Consider the following 16,531-nt stretch of genomic DNA (forward strand, 5'->3'; position numbering starts at 1 on the left):
TTGTTAGGAAAAACCCAGTTGGATAAAAACTTGATCGAAGGGAAAAAAAATGTAATACATATAATACTCCCCCTTATTTCAGCATAGTTCGCGAAGATGTCACATTCCAATTTTGTGAATTAACTGCTCAAATTTCTTCAAAGGAAGTGATTTGGTGAACAGGTCGGCAAGATTTTCACAACTCACAAGACTGAATTTGTTGGATATCTATTTCTGTAATCCCCCGTATTTTTTAAATATTTTATAAATAAAATTTTATTTTATTTATAATATTTATTTGTTATTTTCCAAAATTTAATTTTAAAAGTTTCAAACTATTAATCTGGATCGAAAATTATTTGAACAAATTATTTTATACACCTTTATTCTACAATTTATGTCCAATCAAACAAGCATAACCCATTTGTTTACTTAATTGACCCATTATTTTTATGAGGCCCAATGGCCCCAATCTTCCTATTTACCCTACAATTCTCTCCTATAAATACCCCATGAATCTCCAAAAATTTCCCACACAAAAAGGTTAGTCTTATTTTCTTTCTCCTTTGTTTTATTAATTTGTGTAATTATAATTATTGATTTATGGGTTTGATTTTATTGTTTGTAATTAATTTAATTAGTATCAAATTGTATTTTGATGAAACTTTATAATTTCAGATTTTATAAATGTCATAATTTTCAGATTTTGTAAATTTTATAACCTAGGGTTTTTAATTATTAAAAACTATGATTTTAGGGTTATTATAAACAATTGATTTAGGGCTTTTATAGTAATGATGTTTTGAAATTTTGGTGATTATAACTACTGATTAGTTTAACTTAATTCCAGATTATTTTGAACACGTAAATTCGTGTTTTAATTTTTAGATTTCCGTTCGTTAATATTAATCCCGTTTTAATCCCGATCAGGTTCTGAACTCATCCAATTTTGATACAAAAGTAGTGTTTTTGTAATTCCCCGTATTTTTAAATATTTTATAAATGAAAATTTATTTTATTTATAATATTTATTTGTTATTTCCATAATTTAATTTTAAAAAGTTTCAAATTATTAATCTGGGTCGAAAATTATTTGAACAAATTATTTTATGCACCTTTATTCTACAATTTATGTCTAATCGCACAAGCCTAACCCATTTGTTTACTTAATCGACCCATTATTTTTATGAGGCCCAATCTTTCTTTTTACCCTACAATAATTCTCTCCTATAAATACCCCATGAATCTCCAAAAATTTCCCACACAAAAAGGTTAGTCTTATTTTCATCCTCCTTTGTTTCATTATTTTGCTTAATGTTAATTTAATTGTTTTGGGTTTTGATTTTAGTATAAAGATTATATTTTTAGTATCAAATTATATTTTAATGGTATAAAGATTATAAATTTCAGATTATATTTATGTTATAAATTTTCATATTTAATGAATTATAAACCTAGGGTTTCAATTTATTGAAAATCATGATTTTCGGGTTTTTATGAACAATTGATTTAGGGCTTTTATAGTAATGATGTTTTGAAATTTTGGTGATTATAATTACTGATTAGTTTAATTTAATTCCAGATTATTTTGAATACGTAGATTCGTGTTTTAATTTTTAGATTTTCGTTCGTTAATATTAATCCCGTTTTAATCCCGATCAGGTTCTGAACTCATCCGATTTTGAGAAAAAAGTACTGTTTTTCATGTGGAAACAACTTTTAAGAAAGATTCACTACATTTGGTAGTATGCACCACCCTCTCGTGGCCAAATTCAGCCTCTAAATATGATTTTCGAGCAGTTTTTGATTTTAACGAAGTTTTTTATACTTAAAATATTATCCTTGAGTTTGATTAATAAAATTAATTATGTTTAAAGTTAATTAAGCATAAATATATGTTTTTATTGAAGTTTTAAGTGTTGGAAATAGTTTCTAAGTACTACTTTTTATATTTTATAAAGAGGGTTTAATCACCCATTAAAAAGGGAGATTTTTAGAGGTTTTTATATAATTTTCAGATTTTTATTAGACTTTGAACTTGCTGTAATTTCATGTATAAGAGTGTATTTTAAGGTTTTTATGAAGAAAATTTAAAGAACTATATATAAGCCTTTAATTTTAACTAAAGGGAAGGTTTTAAAGTGTTGTTTGATTTGGATTTTGAAGGCTTTAAAGTAAGTTAGTATTGCTGTAAATTTGATTGATTGGGTATTGATTGAGATATTATTATTTGGCTTAGGAGAGGAGTTTATTGAAGGTGATTTCTAGTTAGTAAAGTGGCATACCAATTCGTTTATTCAAGGTACGTACAAGTTACGAAACCTTTCTTTTAGGTGCATGTTTAAGGACAGATCGAGAACTTAGTATCATGTATAGGATTGACTGAGTTAAATTTTTTGGTTATACATTGTGAATTTCGTATGACGTGCACTATTTTATATTGCAAGTATTATTTGTGCTCTAATTATGCAAGGTGCGTTTAGAGGCAAAGGTATGTGATTGGTAAAAAGATTAATTTATTACTCATTCATGATTATGCAAACAGGATGAGTAAAGGAAGGATTTAAGTCTTATAAGACGAGGTTAAGGTTTTGGGGTGCCTTATGCACTCAAGGTGTTTATACACCGAGGTAGTAAAGGATTAAATAATAAGTGTTGTTTGTCACTAATTAATCAAGAATTGAAATTGGAAACTTGTCTTGTTTAATTAAACTGTGTTTAGAATGTTTGTATTGTTATGTATATGAGTCATCACCAAGTCTAAACCTGTGAATCACGTAAAGTGCAAGATGGATGAGCAATAAAACTCTGGATTGGTGCACTTCTGGAGTAATGACAATCAGGGGTTGGGGTACATGGGGTATTAGCCGTGTACTTTTCTCGAGGTCGTCTGATCTACGAGTCTCTTATTTCAAATATTTTTCAAAACTAGGAGTTAGGTGAGATCTCATACTAACTACGGTCACGGAGTCGCGCCCGTGGTCGTTGGATGTTTATTGATGTTTCCGAAAAGAGGCGTGGGGTTTTTCTTTTATTGATATTCCAAATGGAGCATGGGTTGGACAACCTTGTCTATTGCGTAATCCAATGAATAAAAATAATGATTTACCTAATATTAATTAATGGAGTCTTAGTAATATAAATAGTTGAGTCGTGTGTTGAGTCTATAATTTAATGATGCATGATGATTGATTATTAGTAGCATGTTATGGATTTCTTAATTTATTTTGCAGCTTATATGTACTCAGCTTTGCTGATTGCGTGCTTTGTGTGTCTTTCTTTGGTCATGGCCTTCGCTTTTCAATGACCCTGTGACGATCCAATTTTTACACTTGTAATATTGGGGAGCAGATTAACCACAGGTTCTTACATACGCAGCATTCGCATCAGAGTTGTGGGATTTTGAGTGGAGAGTTAGTTATTGTTCGCAGTTTGTTTTCTTTTGCAAGTTTGAATTTATTTAAACTCGGTTTTATTTTTATACTATTTCTTCTAGTTTGGATTTTGAATAAGGAACTTAATGGTTCCAGCTTGTATCATTTAATTTGGTTTTGGTTATTGGTTTTGAAACTTATTTATAACTGAGTTAGTTTTTCCGCTGCTATTTTCTGATAAAGCCTTAACGTTTGAACACGTGGCGGTAGCACGCCAGTAATTCTCTTGGATTTTCTTCAGGGTATTTACAGGTTTTAAGAGAGAATTATTGGGGTGTTACAGTTTTCCATATGGAAACAACGTGGCCCTTATTCAAAACCTCCTCGTGGCCAAATTCAACCTCTAAATATGATTTTTCGGGCAGTTTTTTATTTTAACGAAGTTTTTTTATGCTTAAAATTTTATCCTTGAGTTTGATTAATAAAATTAATTATGTTTAAAGTTAATTAAGCATAAATATATGTTTTTATTGAACTTTTAAGATGTTTTTCATCATGATATATTGTTGGAAATTACTTGGGTTAGTAATATTAATTGTTGGTTGTTTTTTAGGAAGTGATTATTTCCTAAGAGACTTTTAATTGAGTATTAAAGTGATGTATTGATAAAGTTTTGAATGGTTTTTAATTAATCTAAAGTGTTGGAAACAGTTTCTAAGTACTACTTTTGATGTTTTATAGAGGGTTTAATCGCTCATTCAAAGGGGAGATTGTTAGGGGTTTTAAAATAATTTTAAGATTTCTATTAAACTTTAAACTTGCTGTAATTTCATGTATAAGAGTGTATTTCAAGGTTTTTATGAAGAAAATTTAAAGAACTATAGATAAGCCTTTAATTTTAACTTTACTAAAGAGAAGGTTTTAAAGTAAGTTAGTATTGCTGTAAATTTGATTGATTGGGTATTGATTGAGATGTTATTGTTTGGTTTAGGAGAGGAGTTTATTGAAGGTGATTTCTAGATAGTAAAGTGGCATACCAATTCGTTTATTCAAGGTACGTACAAGTTACGAAACCTTGGTTTTAGGAGCATGTTTAAGGACGAATCGAGAACTTAGTATCATGTATAGGGATGACTAGGCTAAATTGTTTGGTTATACATTGTGATTTCCGTATATTGTGTATGAGGCATGTTTGAGATATAAGTATATCATGACTACGGTTGTGGGTGATGTATAAGTGATTGTCTTATCAATTGGATATGTTATGATTAATTAAAGGTTATGGATTCTTGGTTGTCTATAAGTGGAATTAATTTTGATAATGGTTCCATGAGGTTAATTTTTAATACTCTTTCATGAATTAATTATGATTTGAGTAGAGGAAGTTCATTAAAGTCTTTTAGGACGAGGTTCAGGATTTGAAGTGCCCTATGCACTTAAGGTGTTTATACACCGAGGTAGTTAAAGGATTCAATACTAAATATTGTTTGCCACTAATAAATCAAGAACTGAATTGGAACTTTGGATTGCTTGGAATGATGTGATATTGATTGATTATATTGTTTTGCATATGAGTCATCACCAATTCTAAACATGTAAATCACGTAAAGTGCAAGATGGATGAGCAATAAATTAAAACTTTAGATTTGTGCACATCTAGAGTAATGACAATCAAGGGTTGGGGTACGCGGGGTATTAGCCGTGCACTTTTCTCGAGGCCGTCTGATCTACGAGTCTCTTATTTCAAATACTTTTCAAAACTAGGAGTTAGATGAGATCTCATACTAGCTACGATCACGGAGTCGCGCCCGTGGTCGTTGGATGTTTTATTGATGTTTCCGAAAGGAGGCATGAGGTTTTTCTTTTATTGATGTTCCAAATGGAGCATGGGTTGGACAACCTTGTCTATTGCTTAATCCAATGAATAAAATAAAATGATTTATCTATTATTAATTAGTGAAGTCTTAGTAATGTAAACAGTTGAGTCATGTGTTTAAGTCTATAATTAAATTATATTTGATGATTGGTTATTAGTAGCATGCTAGGAATTTCTTATTATCTTTCGTAGCTTGTATGTACTCAGCTTTGCTAATTAATTGCGTACTTTTGTGTGTCTTTCTTTGGTCATGGCCTTCGCCTTTTAATGACCCTGTGATGATCCAATTTTTACACTTGTAATATTGGGGAGCAGATTAACCACAGGTTCTTACACATGCAGCATTATTCGCATCAGGGTTGTGGGATTTGGAGTGGATAGTTGATTATTATTTGCAATTTATTTCTTTTCATAATTTTGAATTTATTTAAACTCTGGTTTTATTTATTTTCTACTTTTGTTGGGTTTTGAATAAGGGTCTTAATGGTTTCGACTTGTAACACTTAATTTGGTTTCATTCGTTGGTTTTGAAACTTATTTATATAACTGATTTAGTTTTTCCGCTGCTAATTTCTGATATAGCCTTAACGTTTAAACACGTGGCGGTAGCACGCCAGTAATTCTCTTGGATTTTGTTCAGGGTACTCATTGGTTTAAACAGAGAATTATTGGGGTGTTACAATTTCCTCGTCCTTTTGCAGATCATGTTTGAAGAATAGTTTTGGGGCAATATGTTTTGTTTTATCTCCATTAATATATCCTTCAGTTACTTAAGCAATGCATGATGTATTGTCTTCAAATATGATGGTTGGGTCTTCTGTTATTGCGTTCATTCCACACTCCTTTTGGATATTACTGATCATCAACCTCAGCCATACACATTCTCGTCCTACTTCATAGAGGGCTATCACATCTGCATGATTTAAGGATGTCGCGGTCAATGTCTGCTTTGTTGATTTCCATGATATTGCAGTGCCGCCATAAGTGTACACATATCCATTTTGTGACTTGGCATTTTGAGGATCTGATAAGTATCCAGCGTCTGCGTACCCAATGAGAGCAGCATCTTGTTTCGGTTGATAATATAAACCAAGGTCTTGTGTCCCTCGTAGGTACCAGAGTAAGTGTCGAACTACCTTCCAATGCCTATATGTTGGTGCATTGTTGTGCCTAGCTAACAAGTTCACAGAGAAAGCTATGTCGGGTGTAGTGTTAGCTAAGTATATTAAGGCTCCAATTGCACTTAAGTATGGTACTTCTAGACCCAGAATATTTTCATTTTCTTCTCGGGGTCTGAATGGATCATTTTTCATATTTAAAGAATGAACAACCATTGGAAAGTTGGTTGGAGTTGCTTTGTCCATCAAGAATCTTTTCAAAACTCCGTCTGTATAGTTTGATTGATGGACAAAAATAACATGACTCAAGTGCTCAATTTGCAGTCCAAGGCAAAATTTAGTTTTCCCAAGGTCTTTCATCTCAAATTCTTTCATCAAGTATTTTGCAGTTTTCTCGAGTTCATTTGGGGTTCCAATGATATTCAAATCATCAACATAAACTAAGGATAGCGAATCCTGATTGTGATCGCTTTATGAAAACACAGGGACTAACTTGGTTGTTCTTGAATCCTTCTCTCATAAGGTATTCACTGAGACGGTTATACCACATCCTTCTAGATTGTTTTAATCCATAAAGTGATCTTTTTAGTTTTATGGAAAGCAATTGTCTAGGCTTGTGGTTTTCTGGTAGTTTTAGTCCTTCAGGGACTTTCATGTAAATTTCTGTATCGAGTAACCTATACAAATACACAGTCACTACATCCATTAATCGCATTTGTAGTTCTTTTGTGACTATCAAACTTACCAGAAATCTTAATGTATACATTAACTACTGAAGAATATGTTTTTTCATAATCAATCCCTGGAATTTAGAAAATCCTTGGGCTACAAGTCTTACCTTGTATCTAACTATCTCATTTTTCTCATTACGTTTTCTCACAAATACTCATTTGTATCCAAAGGGTTTTACACCTGCTGGTGTAAGGGTTATTTTTCCAAAAACTTCTCGTTTTTCAAGTGAATTTAACTCTGCCAACATTGCCTCCTTACACTTTGGCCAATCACTCCTATGTCGACATTCTTCTACTGTTCTTGGTTCAACATCATTTTCATCGGACATAATATCGATTGCGATGGAATTTGCAAATATTTCATCCATGATAACATCTTTCCTATTCCTCCAAGTCTTGGTAGAGACGTAATTCATTGAAATTTCATTGTTATCGATGTTTTGAACGTCTTGTTCATTCCCCGTAGGGTTGTCTTCTTGTTCGTGCCCTTTTGGATTATCATCATTTTCTTCACTTTCATCCACATTTGGTCTATCTTGACCTTCTGAAGGGGGAACATCATTAGTCTCATTTTCTATTACATCCAATCTTTTCAATTTCCTTAGCTTAGAATCTTATGAACCAAGTGGTCTCCAAAGCTTTCTGCATGCTTGAGATTCATTTTCTATGGCCTTATTACCAGTTGGAATTTCAATACATGCAGGGGCATTTTCTGCTGGTATATGTGATTTTGTCACCTTCTTTGTGTCTACAAATGCATCAGGCAATTGATTTGCAACACTTTATAAATGAACAATTTTCTTAACTTCTTGTTCACACATATTTGTTCGTGGGGTCTAACATCAACAATTGTGTTGCATTCCAAATAAGTTCAATTTCTTTCTTACGTGGGTCCACTTTTTCTCCCCCTAAGGCTAGTAATACTGTTTCATTAAAGTGACATTCGGCATATCTAGTCGTAAATAAGTCACCAATCAATGGTTCAAGATATTTAATTATAGAGGGGGATTCAAACCCAACATAAATTCTCAGCCTTCTTTGTGGACCCATTTTTGTTCGTTGGGGTGGAGCAATGAGAACATATACAGCTGCAGGGAATATTTCAAGCATTACCCCAAACTTGAACCCCACTGTGATCATACACTAAAGTACGGTGGTGTCCAAAGGGAAAGAAGATAGAGAAAAAGAGTCGCCAACAAGTTTTAGGAACCTGTAAACAATTCATGAGGTGAAGGTTACACCCCTTAACGATCCTAGAGATCGTGAACTCCAATAGGTCTGGACCCATGACTGGTGTTCGGGGATGAAGGTACAAATCCAACCTAAAAGAGATTGAACCTACCCTAATAATAGGCTCTACTTTATTCTGATCGTATTCATGTGCGCTTTCTGACTAACATGCAATCAATAGGTTTACCCTAAACCTGTTTATCTATGTTGATTGAATATTAATCCACAAATAAACTATTATTGGCGATCAATTCAATTATAATCAAATTAACCCTAAAACAAGATTATTAATTATCTTCTTATTAAGCGTGATTACAAGTACAAATTCCCTTTAAACATGCATAAAAGGTGTGATCAAGCAATAACAATAAATATATATCAAACAACATAATAATAACCATAATAATTATAACAATTATAATCATAATAATAATAATCATAATAACAATCATCATAATCATGTTAAAGCACAATAATAGCAAGATCCTAGGCATGATACTAACAAGATTAATAACAAACCCTAGCATGTCGCTAAACATCAAAAGATCAAATATATAACCCTAACATGATACTAACATGCATATTAGGAAGAAAATAGGAAGCATCGCAGGAATCACAATTATCATATTTGATATTAGAAATTATAGTTATTACCCTAAACATGATACTAGGAAGCAATAAAACATCCTAGCATGATACTAGGAATCATAATAACAATCTAGACATGATCTCTATATCGTAATATCAATAAATCAATTAAAGCACTTACTTGGATGCCTCGTATCTCTTTCTAATAACAAAATACACACGTTAGTAACTTCAAGGAAAATAATAAACAAAACAATTAAATTAAATAATTGAAAGAGAGATTTGGGACCAAACCCTCAGAAATTAAAACCTTTCACGTCTAGGGCAAAGGCAACTTCGAACTTGGCTAGGTGTTTCTAGATCTTGTGAATGCGGAATTTTGTAGAGAAAGCTAGAGAGAGATCAAGAGATTCTTGAAAACTAGAGAAAATAAGAAAATTAATAGTTGTTGATGAGAATTGATGATTGAAAACGGAGGTTTTAGGAGGCTATTTATAGAGAAAATCAGCCGGATGGATAGAAAAACGAATCAGAGTTTCGACGAGAATAAAACGGCTTAGCGCTAGACGCCAGACATTAGCGCCAGGCGCTAAGGCTAGCGCCAAACGTCAAGCATTAGCACCAGGCGCTAATCCTGTCGTCAGGCGCTAGAAACCAGTTTCACGCGTTTTCTTAATTTTGATAAACTTCAGCCGTACAGAAGGGCAAAATCGTATTTTCCTTAAAAACACTTCTTTTATTCTGATTAAAACTCTAAAAAGTCAACTAAAGTCAATTTATCAATGCTAATTAAATTAGGAATGAAAAGAATCTTCTAGAAGACTAAAATCAATTCTAATTGCATTATGTTTGATAAATCAATATTAGGCCCTCCTCTAGATCATTGGGCCGCACATAAATATCAAACCGGGTCCAGTTTAGTAATTTGGCCATAACTTCCTCATTATTCATCGGAATTGGGCTTATAATATATCGTTGGAAAGCTCTTTTCAATCCCCATCCAACTGTTCTATTATTGAACCCTTGATATGGCCCAAACCAAACTGGATTGACTATTTTCTTAAAATAGGTTTTCAAAAACAGAGAGAAAGAAAGGAATTAAAAGCTAACCGCAACACTAGACTTTCCACACTTTCACTTCATTCGATTATAATTCGACGTGAAAGGTACTCATCACCGGGTTTGGTTTTGGGGAGACACAAATGGGTGTCTACAACAGCACAACCAAAGATTTTTAGATGTGAGATACTTGGTTCTCGACCACAAACAAGTTGTAGTGGTTTTATGTGATAAGCTGCAAGTCTCAATCTAATTAGCGCTGCTGCATGTATTATAACATGTCCCCAAGCAGATGATGGCAATTTTGACCTCATTAATAGTGGTCTTGCAATCAATTGTAATCTCTTAATTAGTGATACACCTAGACCATTTTGTGTATGAACATGAGCTACTGGAATACTGGATGTTCAACATCAATTCCATTGACATACAATAATCATTTAATGTTTGGGATGTAAATTCCCCAACATTGTCAAGTCTTATTTTCTTTATTGTATGATCTGGGAATTGTGCTCTTAATTTAATAATTTGGGCAAGTAATTTTGCAAAGGCAACATTTCTACTTGAAAGCAGACTGACATGTGACCATCGTGTAGAAGCATCAATTAAAACCATGAATTATCGAAATGGTCCGCATGCCAGATTAATTGGCCCACAAATATCTCCCTGAATTCTTTCCAAGAATTTTGGAGATTCAGTAGCAATTTTGTTCATAGATGGATTTATTATTAATTTGCCAAGTGAACATGCAGAGCATGTTAATTCATTTGATCGAGGAATTTTGACATTTCTTATTGAACGTCCAACCGAATGTGCTATTATTCTTTGCATCATCCCATTTGCCGGATGCCCCAAACAATCATGCCATAAAATAATTAAATTTTGTCATCTAACTTCTGGTTAGATACCATATTGATTTCCACGAGTCGTATGTTTATACGATATAACCCCAAAGAATATGCTGACAATTTCTCATATATATGTTTCTTGCCAAGTTTTTCTGTCGTGAGGCATATATACTCTTTTTGATCTGTTGTCATTGTTTCTAGATGATGGCCATTTTGGCGTACATCTCTAAAGCTTATGAGATTTCTTCGAGATTTACTCGAATATAAAGCATTATTGATTATTAAATTTGTTCCATTTGGAAGCATTATTATACAAGCCTTTCCAGATCCTTTAATTAATTTAGCTGAACCGGAAATAGTGTTTACATTTGCTTGAAACAACTTTAGTTGTGAAAAATATTTTCTATCCTTCAAGATAGTATGTGTTGTTCCACTGTCCAAAAGGCATTGATATTCGGAACTAACTTCGGGCAAATCCATATCTTCATAAAATAAATTTGAAATTAGTGTAGAATAATATCATACAAAGTTTTATTGATGATATGGATTAAAAGTACATGACTAGAAATTTAAAATACAGGACATAAAGAAAATACATAAAAACATAATATATGTTACATTAGTAGATGGGAAACCTAAGCATTGTTATTTTCTCTAAGGATGAAATCATTTCCAATTTCTGCATTATCCATGAAATAATCAGATGCATCAAGGCTGGGACAAGGAGCATTTTCTTCGTTAACATAATTTACTTCTGCATTTTTCTCTTTGCTTTTTATAGAAGCCTGGTAAAGGTCTACCAAATGTTTGGCCGTACGACAAGTACATCCCCAATGCCCTGTCATGCCACATCTGTAACATGTGTCTTTTCCTTTTGAAGGAGTTTGTTTGTGGCTTCCAAATGATTGTTGACAGGGTAAAGTCGTATCCCTAATCAAAAGTAATTCTTAAATCCTCTAACTAATGTAGATAGGGAAGTAGGGTCGAATCCACAGAGAAACGAGTCTTTCTATTCCTAATTAATTAATATAATCTAGATTATAAAGTAACCAAAATATAATAATCGAAGGAAACTAAACTACTAAGAGTAAAAGTGGGAAAGAATAAAAGTAGGAGGAGAAACAATGAATAAAAGGCCTAGGGCATAGGTTCACCAATAAATAATATTCCAGGGTAAAACATAATAATCAATCATCAATGCATACATTAATCAGATCATAAAGGGCTTTCGCTACGTATTACAATCACACAATTAATTTACCGGTATTAAATCTCATCTCTCGAATCTCGACTTAACCATTTATAAATTAACCTGCCTATTGAAACTAGACCTAAACATTAATTCTCATCTGTCGAATCTCGAATCAATATTGTCAAACTCATGCATAAAAGATCTGCGCAAATCTAGTCATAGAGCATTAAATCAATCAATCGGAAATTAATCTAGCATTGACAATTAACAACAATAAATTACCCCCTCATATTATTTAAGGATCCCCACAAACCCTAGAAAGGAAACTACTCAGACATAATTAAATATAAAATAAACAAAGCAATTAAAGGAGACATGATGAAAGAAAAAAAAATAACTGAGATTAAACCAAGAGTTGTAGAGAGAGAAACAAGAGAGAAAATAATACTAATATTTTAATCAAGGGAGAGAGAGAAAAGTTAGAGAGAGAAAAAAAAAAAGAAAACTAAAACTAAAACTAATGAAAAGGAAACTAAAACTAATTAGGGGTCGTTTGGTTGGGGTTAATAATCAAAGGGAAAGGGAATGAACATGCTTCATTCCCTTTGTTGATGTTTGTTTGTCACATTTAATCATTCCCTTTACCCATTTTTATTTTTGACTTCACCCAAAATCCCTCTACATTGATTCCCCACCCCCCTAGACTTTTCCATTCCCTGTCCCTAGCCACCATTACACCACCATGCCAACACCACCACCCTTCTCCCCTACCCCCACCGCACATCGAGCCCTACCCCGGTCAACGCCGCACCGCCCTGTTCGCACCACCAGCCACGCACCGCCCCTGTTTGCACCACCAGCTACGCACCGCCCCTGTTCGCACCATCAGCTACGTCGCATCGCCCCTGTTCGCACCACCAGCTACGTCGCATCTCACTCGTCGCACCACTACCTACGTCGCACCTCCCTCGTCGTACCTCTCTCGTTCTCACCGCCCCTGTTCGCAGTGTTCGGCTCTTTGCACCGCCCCTGTTCACACCGCCCCTAACCCTCGTCGCACCTCCCTCAACACACCACCCCTGTTCACACCGCCCCTAACCCTCGTCGCACCTCCCTCAACGCACCTCCCTGTTCACCGCCGATAATTAGGGTTTTTGTGGGGTTTCAGATGATGAATAATTGGGGTTCACTACAAGAAAAATCTCTTTTCGTAGCGATTATTTCGTACCGATTGTACATTCGCTACAATATGCAAGTATGTTTGTGAAATAATTAAGGATGTCGTATCATTTTTACAATCGCCATGGTTTTCCCATATAAAATCGATACGGAAAACATAATAATATATATCCACACTATTTTTACACATTTATATAATTTTGAGAAATCGTATCATTTACAATCGCCACTAAATCCTAAAAATCGATACGAAAATCCTTTTCAACACTAGATATATAAATATTGTTTGACAAAGAATACATAAAATATGTCATAGCTTATTGGTGAAACATTTAATATAAGAGTTTGAGGTTGCATGTTCGAATCTTGTAAAGATCATACACATATTTTTTTTTTTGAAGAAAATGAGTTAAACATTTATAGCGATTGTAATCGCTACAGTAATCACCACGATTGGATGTAGTTTTTCGTATCGATTATTGAGGCCAACCCCAGCGATATTGAAAACCACTACTAAAGGCTAAGGCAACGGGGGATATTATATCGAATGACCATTCGTTGGGAAAGCTTTTTGTTGCAATTACAATCGATACTAAAGGTTAAAATAATCGCTACGAAAAAGTTATTTTCTTGTAGTGGTTTATGATGAGTGGGTGAAGGTTTTTCGGGGAGGAGAGGGGTGGTGGAGGTGCGACGGGCTCCGGGGGATGCCGACAATGTGGTGGCTGGGTGGTGGGGTAGCTGAAGAAGTGGGAAAGTGAAGGAATTGTGGTGGTGTTGGTGGTGGTGCTATGGTGGTGGTGATTCCTTTGGTTTTTGTAAAACAAACAACATGTTATATGGAATGGGTTTCATTCCATTCTCTTTGAATCCATTTGTTCATTCCATTCCGTTTACCCTGTGCGAACCAAACGACCCCTTAATCTAAAGCTACCCCCACCTACGTAACTACTACCTCCTTAAATAAGAGTAGTAAAAACATATAATCCAAGAATCCCACTCCCACTAAAACAAGGATTACACAATTATTATGAAAAGGCCTAAATCAGATACGGAGTGTATCTAGGCCCAAATCAAACAGCGGGCGACTTAATGCGCAGGCAGCAAAATCTCTCGATCGGGCCCGCGGTCTGGCAGCGTCAGCGAGCAAGGCTTCTTTTGCGGAAATTGGGCCTTGGACTTTAACATTATTAACTTAAGTTCTAGCCCTCAATTAAGTTGGTCCATAATTCTTGCGGGAATTTTGAACCTCTTTCATTTAACTGAGCCCTCAATCGCCGAATTAAATTCTCTAACTTGGCCTTGGGCTAAAATATCCGGTCATAAAATACGATCCAACTCCAATGTCTTTGTAGTGGTTCAATAACCTCGGGAATTACCATAATTCTACAAATTCCTACAAAATAATACCAATTCTACAAAACACTAGAAAACATATATTAGTAATAAAAATAGCTCCGTAGAGCTCAAATAAGCACAAATATGACCGTGGGATGGGGAATAAAATATATATAAAATAGACTGATCAATTGTCCCCGAACTTCGAATTCCCAGCCCCCCATACCCTTTGGGAGACTCACTTTATCCTTACTAACCCAGTGCATTCCTTTGTTCTCCTTGTTTTCCCATAGAAAGGTCGCTAACAACGAGTCAATTTTATTAGCAATATAAACCGGCATCTCAAAACGGTTTAGAATATGGGATGATATTGCTATGAGGACTGTGTTGATAAGAACTATCTTCTGAGACTGTGATAGGCAACTCGCATTCCACCCCGAAATCCTTTTCTTAATATTGTCAACTATAAATTTAAAGGACGTACCCTTCCGCCCTACTAAGTCAATAGGGGCACCCAAGTGTGACTCAAATTGAGTCATTCCCAATATACTTTCGAAGGAATTCTGCACCGTGGTAGGAGTATTTGGGCTAACCTTGAAATAATACTTACCAAGGTTAAGTTATTGGCCCGAAATGTTACAAAATCTGATGAGTATATCGGCAACAACTTTACAACTTTGGTCTGTAGATTTAAAGAATAAAAGGACATCATCTGCAAAGAACAAATGTGAAATGGACAACCCTTTTCACCCTAGTTTAATACCATCGAAGAGTCTCATATCGCAACCTTGTTGTAGCATTCTTAAAAGAACGTCCATGCAAAATAAGAAGATATAGGGTGATAAGGGATCACCTTGGCGCAAACCGCATGTCGGCCTAAACTGGTCACTCGTGTCACCATTTAAAAGGACTTTGTAAGAAACCGTCGAAATGCACTGACGAATCATCTGCAACCATGTCACCGGAAATCCATAACACTTAAGCACACGTAACAAAAAGTCCCAATTTACCCTATCATATGCTTTGCTCATGTCTATCTTAACCGCAACGAAAAAGTCATATCCTGAAGTCTTCTTATTTATCTTATCCATAACTTCGTGTGGCTCAGCAGAATATTGTTAGTCATTTGTCGACCCGTTATACAAGCATGTTAAGTGAGGGAAATTAGGTCCGGCAAAGCTTTCTTCATTCGGTTTACCATAAATTTTGAAACACATTTGTATACGGTGTTGCAGAGACTAATAGGACAGAGATGAGCTGTTATTTCAGGAATATCGACCTTCGGTATCATAACTTAAATGGAGTGATTCCATTCCCTCAATAGAAACCCCGTGTTAAAAAACACTATGCGCTGCTAGAATCACATCGTCCCCTACTTTATCCTAGTGTTTTTTGAAAAAGAAAGCTGTGAAACCATCCGAGCCAGGACTTTTATCCCCAAGCATGCTAAACATAGCCTTCCGAATTTTCTCACCCAAGAGGGTGAGAAAATAAAGAATCCACCTGTCTAGGATCCAAAGTCGGAATCTCCAGTTCCTGTAGTAGCTTGTTGGTATCTTCATCAATGCCAGGTTCCAAAATCGGGCATAAGATATTCTTCATTGAACCAACAACCAGCTCTTTTACTTGTAAGTCATCCTCCAACCAAATACCCAAGTCATCTTTAAGGGTAAGAATATGATTTTTATTTTGTCGCATCTTTACCCTGGAATACAGCAAGGAAGTAGGCAAATCCACAAAAGTGACCCATTTTTCTTTCATTCTCTAATTCCAAAAGGTCACATTTAAAGTGGTTGTTGTTACTGCTTCCTCCACTCGATGTAAATAAGTCTGAGCTTGTGGAATGTAAAAGTTGATATTATAAAACCTTATATTAATATCTAATTAACAACATATTTCATTATAAATTTTTCTATTATTAGATTACTAAAAATACATTTAAAGGTCATAGTATATAATTCTAGATAGTTTTCCCATATGATATTTATGTATTGCTCACTATATGCCAACTTGCATTCT

The sequence above is a fragment of the Chenopodium album genome, chromosome 8 (assembly GCF_948465745.1).
Source record: "Chenopodium album chromosome 8, dcCheAlbu1.1, whole genome shotgun sequence".
NCBI classification, from domain to species: Eukaryota; Viridiplantae; Streptophyta; class Magnoliopsida; order Caryophyllales; family Amaranthaceae; genus Chenopodium; species Chenopodium album.